The sequence below is a fragment of the Plecotus auritus genome (genome assembly GCF_963455305.1).
Source record: "Plecotus auritus genome assembly, chromosome: 1".
Classification (NCBI taxonomy): domain Eukaryota; kingdom Metazoa; phylum Chordata; class Mammalia; order Chiroptera; family Vespertilionidae; genus Plecotus; species Plecotus auritus.
Window position 1 is genome coordinate 212725446 of NC_137770.1, and position 13739 is coordinate 212739184.

Consider the following 13739-nt stretch of genomic DNA (forward strand, 5'->3'; position numbering starts at 1 on the left):
CCGCCTTCCCCGGCTCCCGAGTCTCCGCCCGAGAGTCCAGACTCCCCCCACAAGAGCGTGGGTCCCCAGGGGCTCGCCTGGAACTGGGGTTCACTGCAGTCAGAACTGGGGTTCAGTGCAGTCAGGATCCTCTGACTCCCTTCCACTAGGGAAAGCCTGTGGCAACCTCCGCAGCCTTTGTGCGCACTGGCCCACGTGCGCCTTCAGACTTCTGCCTTTCCCAGCTCGAGTCTCCGCCCGAGAGTCCAGACTCCCCCCACAAGAGTGTGGGTCCCCAGGGGTTCGCCCGGAACTGGGGTTCAGTGCAGTCAGAACTGGGGTTCAGTGCAGTCAGAGGCTTCCTTCCCCCTTCCGCCAGAGAAAGTCAGCCAGGCTCTCAGCCGCCCTTCCTCTCTGCGCGCACAAAGCCCCTTTGCCGTACCTCCAATTCTCTGTGAGCTTTTCTCTTTCCTTCTAGTTGTAGAATTTTCACTCAGCCAGCTTTCCTGTGGTTCTGGATGGTGTCCGTTCTGTCTTTTAGTTGTAGTTTTGAAATTGTTGTGCGAGGCAGCAGTTTAGGTGTTTACCTATGCCGCCATCTTGGTTTCTCTCCCTATGCCCACTTTTAGATGTTTCTGTGCGTGGGTCTCTCAGGCATGTACCTGTGTTGAGCAGGAATTTCTTTGTTGAATTATAGATGGTTAACTTGTTGAAATGTCAGGGGGAGAGGAAAAGATGCACCTTTATGTCGCCATTCCTCTGATGTTACTCTCCTACCAGTCTTAAGGTGGCTTCTTCTTTAATTCGCTAGTTGTAGGACTTCCCTTCAGCCAGATTTCAGGCGGTTCTGAATTACGGTTGTTTTGTAGTTTAATTGTAATTTTGATGTGGCTGTGGGAGGACGTGAGCACGGTGTTTACCTACACTGCCATCTTACCTAGAAATCCCAGAATTCTTAAGTGACGTAAAGCTGCTCTAATGGTTTTTGCCACCTTTAGTTTCAGCTCCATAATACACTGGATAAAGAGAAACAGCTTGAAGCAAACACAACATACAAGAGCGAAAGAAATGTGTCTGAACCAAGATGAGACTCTGATAATGCTAGGCCCTCTGTCTGGGGTAACATAGCCTTCAAAGGAATTTAGAAACTGAGCAAATAGCACGTATTTATAGAGCACCTACGATGTGCCATACACTCTGCGGGGTGCTGGGGTCACAAGAGTGGACAAGTCAGGCAAGGCCATTGAGATAATGGATGTCACATTCTGGAAGATAGATGATAAACAAGCAAAGAAATAAGAATAGGTGAAAATATTCGTAGGCAACTTCCTTGGTGCTTGTTCAAATCAGTCCTGAGTGAAAACCCAGACTCTAGAAGCAGATAGGTAAGGATTCAAATTCCACCTCTACCACTTGCTGTGACCTTGGGGAAGTGATTTAAAATTTCTGAGAATCAGTTTCCTCAGCTTTAAAATGATGATAATAAAAAACTAACTCCTAGAGTTGTGAGGATTAAATACACAAAGAAACTCCCTGTAAAGTGTTTTCCATGGAACCTGGCATATAGTCAGTATCTCAAGATTCTAGATGACGATTAGGGTGATGATGGTCACCCTCATCCTCATCCTCATTTTCATTGTCATAGTAATGTGTGCCAGGCACTGTGGGTGTCAAAGGATGAACAAGACCCTGCATTCAAGAAATCTGGGAGGCAAGAATTCAAATTTGGCCATAGAACAGTCACAAGTTAGGCAATGAATTAGGCAGGAAACAAAAGAATTCCTCTGGTTACCAGGGATGGGGTCGGCTAGGCCTCCTGTCTACTTTTCTCCCACACATGTTTTATAACCATTATCCCTTTTTGCAAGAAGGAAAAAAATATTCTGAAGGATTGCTGCTCTTCTTTTACAGACAGCTGCTGTTCCCAAGAGAATCAAGTGGGCTTTTTCTTTCTCCAGTGAAGTGAAAAATACAGGACGTGTATATCTGGGTGGCACTTACCAGTCTGTGTCTGTGCAAACACACACAGACACTCCCGTAAATGACCTCACCAAGCTCCGTCTCCCTTCCTTCATCCTCTTGAAATCATGCCGGCTTAAAGCATTTAGTATTCTGCAATTGACTATTAACTGCCATATTTAGCTAGAAACTACAGATAAACATTGACTAATCGGGTCCCCACACCCACACACACATACCCTCACCCTTAGAAACATTTCCACTGATGGTCACACGAGCCACTGAACACTCTCACCCTTGGAGAGCATCTTCCCACAGGCTTGCTTACACACTGGCTTTTTATCTGAGCTCTCAACTCTCAGATAGGAATTTCATTAACAAAGGAAGGGGAGGGGAAATGAGGAGGAAAGTATAGACGCTGGGGGAAAGCAATGACAGTCGTTTTCAAAGGGACCTAATATTGTGTCATCCCAGGCTGAGCCTCCCTTATAACTGTTCTTTATTTGTACATTCTGTGCCTGAAAACAAAATAACTTTTCATTGATTGGGCCATTATCCAGGCTCTTAGCTTGGCACCCAGCCCCCAGAACTGTGAAATCAGCCTCGCCAAGCCTATGCTTTGAAATGAGAAAACATCTAACTGGAAGCCCATTCAAAGTAAGGAATTTGGCTCAAGGCTCCAGGGTCCTGAGTGTCTTCCTTCTCTTGGCTCCATCTCTCTCATCCAATCTTGGTGCAGAATCTTGCTTGGCTAAGAAGCAGATCAGGAACAAGAAGTCAGTCGTGCTGAGAACGTTCCATGAGACTCTCAGAAGTCACCGCCTGAGTATCAAACCTGAATAACCAGAGAGATGTAACCTCGGCATACTTGCAGTTGTTTTCTTCCTGCCCACGCTGCAGGCTTTTCAGGTCCTTGCTTGAGAGTGAACTCACAGGCATAAATAACGTGCTGTCAACTGCCTGTGTCAGGCAGCTCAGCTATTTAAGCAGACCAGCATCAGAAAACTCAGCTTCCAAGCCCAGCCTTCGCCACTTCCACGTAAGTAACTTTCAGAGGTCTGCCTTTAATGTAGGAGGAATGAACTTTGTGTAGAAGAGACTGAAATGCTCCAGTTACCATATTTGCTATTCTGTTGGGAAAGATGGAGGTGTAAGGGAGAATGGAAGTTAAGAGCTGGTCCCAAGCAGGGAGCCAGAGAATGCTGAGGGATGTAAGATATCAGATCCTTCTAAAACGTGCATGGAGTTGAGGTGGGTTTGGAGCAAGGGGCTGGCTATGTTGGCCTTTTGGACAGTAGGTGAGATGTTTTTCTCACTCTCTCCTATCTCTGAAAGACACTTTGAAACCAGCACTCGTATGACTGTGCTCAGTTACACATGAGTTTATCATTTAAAGCCAATATTGCTGTGCTACATCTCAGTTTAAAATTAGACATAGTATCATTTAAAAATATTTTTGTGTTCAATGTAGTGGGGAAGGGGAAGTATCTCTGGTTTGAGTAGAGGTGGCTCGACTGTAAATTTGCAGTGATATTTCTTGTTACTTCTGGTTCTCATAATACTTATCAGTTATGAAAATGAAAATATTGATCTTGTTTGAGGTGAAAAGGAACCCCATGCACCGGGGTTTTGAGAAAATGTAGGTTTGTGATATTTGAGCACAATGGTATCCAGGTAAACTGTTAAGTAAAGTGGAACAAGAATTATCGTGGGAAAAAGGGCATAACATACCACAAAGCTTAGGTGAGACACTCTTAAAGAGAAGAGGAATTCAAAAAGTTTCCATGAAGTAGCACTTCACTCGACAAGGTCTATAGTGTATTTAGTTAAGAAGGATTAGGATAACCAGAGCAGGCAGAGAACAAAATACAGGTACAGGGGAGGAGAGAAGGGAGGGAAGGGGAGCGGATGGTAGCGGATTTATAATTAGACATCATAGTCACAAAATGCATATAGGAATACAATAAGGATGACATTAATTCCATAGTTCCTCCCTTGGGTCAAGAACCTGTGACTAAGATTAAGAATCTGGTGAAAGCCAAGAGCCTTTTAAAGGTATTCCCCCACCACCCCACCCCCTTGTCCCCAGTACACACCATGATGTTCACTTTCTGGACCACTGGAAGTCCAAACCCTAAATTCCATAGTTGAAACCAAGGCTTTTTTTTTTTTTTTTAACTGAGCTGAAGCTGCTGATCTGAGACCCTTAACCTGGCTGGCAGGCACTTCTTAGCCACCAAACTGAAGCTCAGTTAGAAGGTCATAAAGGTCTGATTTCAATCAAGCAAATTATGATTAAGGGGCTTCTCTGAGCAAAGGTAAGTTGGGGACCAGGAGGAAGAGGAAACAAATGAACGGTAGCTCCTGTTCTCAAAGAGCTTGATATCTAAAGTACAAAAACAAAATGATAAGAGGCCAGGCAAAAAATAGTACACACTGTGTGATTTCATTGATAGAAAATGCAAACTAATTGATAGTAACAGAAAACAGATCAGCGGTTACCTGGGGAAGGAGGGCAGGAGGAAGAGGTGTGGGAGGGTTACCAAGGGCACAGGGAAATTTGGGGATGGTGGATATGTTCGCTATTGTGATTGTGATAACCATTTCTTATAAGTGAAAATTTATCAGGTTGTACACTGTAGACACTGCAGCATTATATGCCAATTACACCCCAACAAACAATACTTGAGCAACAGATCTTTTTTTAAATAAACAAAGTTTTTTTTTTATTTTTTAAAAAAGTATTTTTATTGATTTCAGAGGAAGGAAGAGGGAGAGCAAGATAGAAACATCAATGATGAGAGAGAATCATTGACTGGCTGCCTCTGGCAAGCCCCCGACTGGGGATCGAGCCCGAAACCCGGGCATGTGCCCTTGACCGGAATCTAACCATGACCTCCTGATTCATAGGTTGACACTCAACCACTGAGCAATGCCAGCCGAGCAATAGGTCTTTTTTTAATCATTAAAAGCATCTCTAAAAATCATCCTATGCAACATACTGAAAATAAAAAATGAGTATGCCTGGAAAATATTAATTCAATAAATAAAGTAGAGGAGCAGAGCACCAGAATTGTGGATTTTTGTAGAACTTGGAAGGTCCCAGGGATCATTGAACTCAGTTTTGAAACTGGGACTTGGTCCCACCCCAACCAATTAAATCAGAACCCCTGGGTGTGTAGCCTGACATTGTTTTATTTAAACTCTCCAAGTGATTCTGATGTAAAACCCAAACCCCTCACTTCACAGGTGAGGATAGTGAGGCCCAGAGAGAGGAGGGGTCACTACCCACTGGACCACACACCCCAGGGTCCAGGAAGGACAGCAACAGGACCTCAGAGGAAGAAGGACCCCTGAGGCCATCGCTTCTGGGTCCTCAAAACCACACTTCCAGCTCTAGCTAGGATAGGGTATTCAGTGTGTTTCAAGCACATTCTTGGAACCCAGACACGCTCTGGAGTGGTCAACAGGAGGAATTACTCAGAGCCTCAGAGGTGCATTATTTAAGGATTGTGCTAGCACATGAGAAGGGATGGTGAGGAGGGATGTTTCAAAACTAAAGCTTCCTTTTGTTCCCTACATAATACCTAGTGTAAGCCAGAGGATTGTAGTTACTAATAAGAACTGTGGCTGACGCACCAGGCACTCTGCTCTGGCGGACCGCCAAACTGCTCTTTCAGGAACTAGCCTGAGTGCTCAGCGTTGGGGTGAGTCTGTTGGGCACTACAGGGTCTTTCCAAAGTGTCTTCCAGATCTCAACACCGGGCAGAAGCATGAGTGGGTGAAGTTTGTTCTGGTGGCTTCTGTTCTTCTTTTCTGCCCCTCACCTCAGCACCTGTGTGGGTGCAGGGGTGCCCACGGCCTAGGACACCTGGCCACGTTGTTCATGGTTTCCCATCTCTCTGCCAATCCAAACACGCCCAATCTCCAGAGTGTAATATCCTCAAAGCTTTACTTACTCATTTTGGAAAACTAATTAAAGTTATAATGTTAATACGATTGCTTAATGAGTTATGTCTCTCCCTGGTATAGTAAGTAGGTTCCAGCAAGATAGCGCATCTGAGAGTTTTCTGAAATGTTATATAAATGTAATTACCGTTTGGGACAATCAGGAAAATCAAAGTTTCAGGCAAAACTCATAACCCCTACTAGTCAGAATTCCAAGCAACTTGCTGGGGGAAAGTATACCAAGATTGGGAGGTTTTCAGTAGAATTCTTCAAATTACATCCCATAAGGAATTCCCTACAGACTGTGGGCCTTGAGAGATTTCTTTTTCTGAATTGGTTTATTTATTTATTTTTTTATTAAATGCATTCATCCTCATCGGAAGTGGCTGCATTTATCTTTCTGGGGGGAAAATGGAGAACCACCTTAAGGTTACTAAAATGTCAAGAAATTCTTCTCACGGGCTTTATAAATTTTACCTGGTTTCTCCTTTGGAACAGAAGGCTGCCCCTGGCAGAGCAAGGAACCCCCTTCCTACAGTCTGGGCCAGGGGTCGGCAAACTCATTAGTCAACAGAGCCAAATATCAACAGTACAACGATTGAAATTTCTTTTGAGAGCCAAATTTTTTAAATTTAAACTTCTTCTAATGCCGCTTCTTCAAAATAGACTCGCCCAGGCCGTGGTATTTTGTGGAAGAGCCACACTCAAGGGGCCAAAGAGCCGCAGTTTGCCCACCACTGGTCTGGGGCAAGGGGTCCCCTAAGTTCCTGCGACTGTGGGCCCTTGACAGCCCTTTCTTCCATTGGAGAGCTGAGACTGCTGCAGCTCCTGTCGGCAAGTGGCAGCTGCCTGTGGCACCGCCTGCCTCTGAGGGGCGTGGCCAGGTGTGTGATTAACCTCCCTCGGAGCTGAAGCAAAGTCTCCGCGTCTGGGAGCCCAGGGCAGCGGGGCAGCCAGAGGAGAGGGCACGGTCTTTACTGGTGAGAGCAGCAGCGAGGAGGGGCGGGGAAGGTAAGCACCACCCTGAGCCCCAGGAGACAGGGACACCGGGAGATGGGGGACTCCAGCTCTCGGGGAGAGGGGATTAGGCTGCTGGCATCAGGGTGGTGGCCAACTCTGTTTCATGCTGCTGTTTGGAAGCCAAATGTTTCCTCTTTTTGCCAAAGTTTCATTTAAAAAAAAATTATTTTTAAAAAGTGAGTGATGGGTTTGCACAGATGATAAAACAGGTTTGTATAACTGTGACAGAATGTCTGCCAAGTTCTTATAGCGTGGAATGGCTTAATTTATATAGACTTTTTTTTAAGGCCGCGTCATAACCTAACCTGGATACGTTTTTAGAAAATGTTGATGGCTTCCTCAAACTTTTAAAGCGCCAAGTGAATGGGGTTGTGGATGGGTCTATGCAAAGATGAAATTGTTAGCAGATGGGTGAGCCGTGGCCCAGAGTGATTTATAAAATACTCACCTGCCCATTTAAAAACCAACACCTGAGGATCCTGAGGCAGCCCCTGGATCACACCCATCCTGCCTGCTGGCCTTGGGTGGGCTGGTGCAGAATAGCCTTGAGGCTGCAAATAAAAGGGATTCTCCTGATACACAGAGGTGGTGGTGGTGGCGGTGGTGCGGAGGGGAAGGGGGGGGGGGGGCGGGTTTTCTTCCTGGCCCTTGCTGCCTTGGCCGCCTCTGCCTTCAATGACCCTGGTGTGGATTTGTTATTCCAGCGCTATTGATTCTGAACACACGTGGGTTTGGGGTGTGTGAGTACATGAGCAAGCAGGTACAGGTCAGCCTGTCCTTTTTATTTGCTGGGAAAGTGCCTTCGTGGATCCTTATGTTGAACACACCCTTCCACAGAACCCCAGTGTAGATAAGTCCTGGCAGAAGATAGCCTGTCTTGGGGAGCAGAGTGTGGGGCTGGTGATGAGGAACCTGGGTTTTATTTGCAGCTCTAACTCAGCTGTAATGGAGGCACAGCCCATGGACACAGACAGTAGAGTGGTAAAAGGCCTGGGGGTATGGGGTGAGGGCGTCAATGGGGGGAAGAACATAAACAAATAAAGCAGGAGGGAACCCAAAAGATCAGTTGTCCAGTGGATCATTAATAACACCTCCTTTTATTCTCAAAAATGCATGGCCTGAGCAATGAACTATGTGGTCTCCTATGAATGCAATTCATAAGACAGTAAAGTGAGTTGCTCTAAATGTTAGGATTTGTTGGTGGCTGAGCTGACTCTGGACACAGGCCTGCCCATGCCTCATTCTGGCCTCTCTGCCAAGTCACTCACTGCCACCATGACTCAGTTTCCTTATGGGAAGCTTTGTATCTGTCCTGCCCAGACAGAAAGCTGGTGTATTATATTGTCTTGCCAAAAATAAGTTCAGTATAAATGCTGGGGGAATTGTTCATCACAAGGCCAAGTTACTTTATTTGTTTCACGTTCTAAAAAGCCCAGTGATTGGTGTTAGCTTATGGCCATATTTGGATAGCAATAAAAGCTCTTTTAAAAGTAGAGAAGTTAATTTTTACCCATCCTCAAATAATTTCTTGTAATTTGCTTCCAGTAATTTTGATAAAATGTTGACCAAACATTAAAACCCTGCCAGATCTTTCAGAACTGCCTTGTTCTTTTATGATAAAAGCTGCCCTGGCCAGTGTGGCTCAGCTGGTTGAGTGTTGCCCCATTCATTGGAAGGTTGCGGTTCGATTCTGGGTCAGGGACATACTTAGGTTGTGGGTTTGATCCCCAGTTCCGGCACCTGCGAAAGCAAGCGATTGCTATCTCTCTCTCACATCTATGTTTCTCTCTCTCAAAATCAATTAAAATAACAAATTTTTAATATATATGTTTTATTGATTTCAGAGAGGAAGGGAGAGGGAGAGAGAGATAGAAACATCAATGATGAGAGAGAATCATTGATCAGCTACCTCTTGCACGCCCCACACTGGGGATCGAGCCCGCAATCCAGGCATGTGCCCTGACCCGGAATCGAACCATGACCTCCAGGTTCATAGGTCAAACCTCAACCACTGAGCCACACCAGCCAGGCAATAAAATTTTAAAAATCAAAACAAAATTAAAAACAACCTAAGGCAGACATCTACCAGTTCTAATCTTAGTGCATACTGGGCAGGAACTAATGCCAGTCATTCTATCCAGACAGATTATGATTGAAGTTTCCTAGAATTCTTAAAGACATGACAGATATGCTTAGATAGTCTTTGTTGATATATTTTCATTTCCTTCCTGTGTGGTTTCTCCATAAGGAAATTTACATAAACAATCTTCTTTAGCTCTTATATTTCCTCACTCCTTTCCAAATTTCTGGTCTACCGATACCCAGGAGTGAAATCTGTTTGTTGTTTTTTTTAAAATATATATATATATATTTTATTGATTTCACAGAGGAAGGGTGAGGGAGAGATAGAAACATCAACGATGAGAGGGAATCATTGATTGGCTTTCTCCTGCATGCTCCCTACTGGGGATTGAGCCTGCAACCTGGGCATGTGGCCTTGATGGGAATCAAACCTGGGACCCTTCAGTCCATAGGCTGACCTTTATCCACTGAGCCAAACTGGCTAGGGCTGAAATCTGTTTTAGAAAACACTTTAATTCAGTAACCTATGCCCAGGAGTGTTTACACTTTATTATGTATTCTTCACACACTGCCTGGGAGTGGCATAGCCCTGTTTGGAGATGGCTAGAACTGGGGTTTACGAAGCAGGAGTGAAGAAAGCAGGAGCACTGTACCTGATTCACATTCCACAACTTGAAAGGGTGGAGAGTCCTTGGAACTAGCTCAACAGGGCTCCTGGACGACTAAATAATAATAAAATCACAACTGTAAGGAACAGCAAGAGGACCTGATGTTATTTCACTTGGAGAAGATAAGGCTAGAAAGCTATTTGATGATGGCGTGGGAAAGTATGTAGGGTAGTCATGGAGGTCAGTGGCCAGCTATTCACCTTTCCCTTTGAAGGGGAAAAAAAGCCCAGCAGTTGGTGTAATCTGCAGCATGAAGGGTATTGAGTGAGCCATGAAGTATCCCGCATCATGCAAAAAATACATCGGAAAGAATTACATAGTTGAGCTCCAAAAGATGGGGCAGACCAACAATTTTTTAATTTTTGAAGTCTTTTTCTTTTTTCTTTTTTTGTCCTTAGGCTCATGTTAACATATACCTTAATTCATAATACACAAGACCCTTTTTAAGTTTTACATCTCAATCCATTTCTTTGGCACTCCTCTATCTCTTTGTCTCTCTTTAAACTCAACACCATATTTTAAAAAAAAAAAATTCTTTATTGTTTAAAATTTTACGAGTCTCCTTTTTTCCCCCATTGATCTCTCCCCCGCCACCCTCTCCCCTCAACACCATATTTTTAAGATCTACATGGCTGATTATAATTCTAATATTTCTAAAGAATTATGTCTAACTTCTTTTTAATAATCTGCTATTTATATACACTCTTTGCTTACATAATCCTCTAGTGTTGGACATTTCTGCTGTCTCCAGTTCCCATAAGTAACTCCATAATGAATAGTCTCATACGTATACTCAATCAGCCTTTAGATCTGGTTGTTGGGAGACAGGGGAAGGGAAGGAGTGGGCTAGATGGCCTATATTTTCTTTAAGAAATATGAAATATTGAATTGTCCTTGAGAAATGGAGACACATGACATCACAAGTCCTAATCTAGTATTTCAAACATTTAGAAGTTTCTCTGGGTTCTTTAGTACTTTACTAGGACTTTCATAGTGACTGAAATAATTTTCTGAGATCAGTGATCTCCCCTTCTTAATGTTATTTTCTTAAACTTGAGCTAGCCGGTTTTAGAAGCATTTTATTTCTCCATATTGGTCTTTTTTTTCTTTTAAATGCGTTTTATTGATTTTAGAGATAGAGGAAAGGAGAGGGAGAGAAACAGAAGCATTGATGAGAGAGAAACATCAATGCCCCCCTGCATGCCTCCTGTTGGGGATCGATCCCACAATGCAGGCATGTGCCCTGACCAGGAATCTAACCTCTGACCTCTTGGTGCCTGGGTCGATGCTCAACCACTGAGCCACACGAGCCGGGCGCTCCATATTGGTCTTTGAATACCCTGGAAAAGCAAATAAAATGTTATAAGAAATCTTATTAGTTATAAGGTTGAGTGGAAGGTTCTAAAATGTCCCCCTATTTTAATGATTACAAAACCTGATGTCATTCGGTTGCCCAATATTATGTCCTGAGTCACTGGGAAAGCTGGATTAGAACCTTAATAATGGTACTTTGTACTTATATGGTGTTTATAATTTAAAGTGCTTTTCATAACACAATCCATCTCATTGACCTCTACAGCAACCCTGTGAGATACGTGGGGGTAGGATTGTAGCTTCATTTGTAGATGATGAAGGTTCAAAGTAATTAAGTGAGTTGTCCCAAGTCACTTAGAGATCAAAGTGATGCTGCTGGGAGGAGAATGAAGGTTTTCTAAGGCTCCATCCAGCCTCCTTCGGCAGCACTATGTTTGATGCTCAGGGAAACAGTCTGCTGTGGCTCAGAGTTATCCCCTGAGCTGGTGTATCTGTCCTTTACAATGATTTTGTGATATTAATGAGCAGGCTGGAGCTGCACAGCCAATAACAACTCAATAAGGCCCATAGAACTGAGCCACATGGCAACAAACAGCATGTATGGTTGGACTTTGGCATAATATGGGGTTCTACAAAGTACCCGGTGTGTATCATTTTATCCATTACCTAATTATAGTAATAAAATAAGCATGGCCGTTGGACCATAAAAAATAATAATTGGTTCAAGTATATTTGTGCAAAGAGATAATTCCATTTTTCTCAAAGAGCCTTTTTGTGTACATTGCACCATGTACAAACAACCTGAGGAAGTTATGCCTGCTTGCCTTAGGCAGGTCGCAATGACCTATGAAAGGGCCGCCTAAACATACACTGGTCGTGCACATGCAATACTGCGAAGGTCTCTAACTGCTGTTCCTTACTAAGCAATTAGGGCCTGGGCAAACATACTGTAGAACACAGCATACATGAAAAAAAGCATGATGACATGCCCCAGACTTACAAATGCACAGCCCTTTTCACAGGCACTGGGAATGAGTACATTTTCACAGAGAAACTCTATGTTTTAACATTCTAAAGTGACTGAATGGCTGCAGAGCATTATGAGAATTCTGTATTCGATTTTTAAAATATCAGGCTGATTTTTGGCTGTGCAGCTCTATTTAAGTTTTTGAGCACCCCTTCTCTCTATGCAATGAACACATATATCTTCCTAGCCTACAGTCTATTAATCTAATTAACCTAATTAATGCCTTCCTAAATAAAGTATAATTAGGAAGCTAAATGGGTGACCAAAAATTAATAACACACTCTAAAACATAAAAGGAATATTTATTACCTGTCATTTTGACTTATTTGTGCCATTTTTTTTTCTCTTCACAAACTGCTTAAAAAGTTGACCTTTTTGTTATTTGCTTCTAAGCTTAGTAGTGCACATTTCTTTTTATGATTAATGGTTTTATTTAGAAAATACTGAGATCTCTGTCCCCTCCATAGGGGGAAAAAAAATCTTTCTGTCAAATTTGTTGTTGTGTTAGGTAGGGCATCAGATATTTTCAAAGAGGGGATCTGAACATTCAATTTGCTTCACAAGTCTCACCTCTCCTGTATTATCTGGTTTGAAAAGCCCTGCGCACATGGGTGTGCTCCATGGAAATCTCTAGTACAAGCCGATTTTGTTCCTTTGTTTACATTTGGTCATAGGATGGGACTGTGTTTGAGATGTAATGGATATTTGCACTTACTAAGCATCAGCACCATACTAACAATACCCAAAGCAGGCAGAGGCCCAAGCATTATTCATCCTACCAGACAAATTTCTACCCTGCGTATTCAAACTGCAATAAAAATGAAAGGTCAGGAAATTGGAAGCCATCCTGTATCCTCCTTACTTTTAACCACACAGAGTTGCAACAATAGGCTTTCTTAAGAGTAAAAAAAGAACCTGTTACTGTGGTTTTATTCTCTCAGATCCCAACAGACCTGCATCTTACTAATCTGGAACAGCATTACAGATGCCTAAAGTCAACAGGAACATTTCTATCTTTCTACACCTAAGTGACAAGTTTAACATTTTACCTTTGATAAGGGGACCAGATGTCCAGGTTTGCCTAGACCAGGGGTGGGCAAACTTTTTGACTCGAGGGCCACAATGGGTTCTTAAACTGGACCGGAGGGCCGGAACAAAAGCATGGATGGAGTGTTTGTGTGAACTAATATAAATTCAAAGTAAAGGAGCGGAGGGGAGAGCAAGAGAACCAGATAGAACAGCTGGATCCGGCCCGCGGGCCGTAGTTTGCCCAAGGCTGGCCTAGACACTTGTGATGTGTGCCTGGTATCTTGGTGTAATTACTCACAGCACCTCTTTTAACTTAAATGTTCCACGTTGGATGGCAAATTGTATGTCATGTTAATGTAACAGGTAGACTGAATATTAAAGAGCACGTTGGTTGAAAATGTTTCACGGGCTCTTTAGTTGTCCTTTGAAGTAGAAAGTCGGTACAAATAATCTTAGAGGATTATAGCAGATTATGGCAAATCAGGGACATGGCTTAGACTGGACCCATGTCCTCCCATTTCTCAGGCCAATGACATCAGTAAACGTTGATGAGGAATAACACGATAAATTAAAACGCAGGCCATTCTGATCATAAGCATTTTAGAGGAGAAATAATCTCAGAAGTCATCTGGCCCAATATCTTAACTTCTCTTTTCTTTTTTTCTCTTTTTATTGATTAAGGTATTACATATGTGTCCTTATCCCCCCATCTT

General features: G+C 43.3%; 1 protein-coding gene across 2 annotated transcripts in view; it reads left to right on the forward strand.

Moving 5' to 3' along the window:
- Nucleotides 1-2379: 2379 nt before the first annotated feature.
- Nucleotides 2380-13739, forward strand: part of HOPX (HOP homeobox) — a 29617-nt gene continuing 18257 nt past the window's right edge. Inside the window, exon 1 of one of the 2 annotated variants that reach the window (XM_080688178.1) lies at nucleotides 2380-2977. The gene's annotated coding sequence lies outside the window, so the exon portion shown is untranslated. Of the gene's footprint in view, nucleotides 2978-6812; nucleotides 6898-13739 lie in introns of those variants that run through there. The other variant, XM_080688179.1, reaches the window with a different exon arrangement.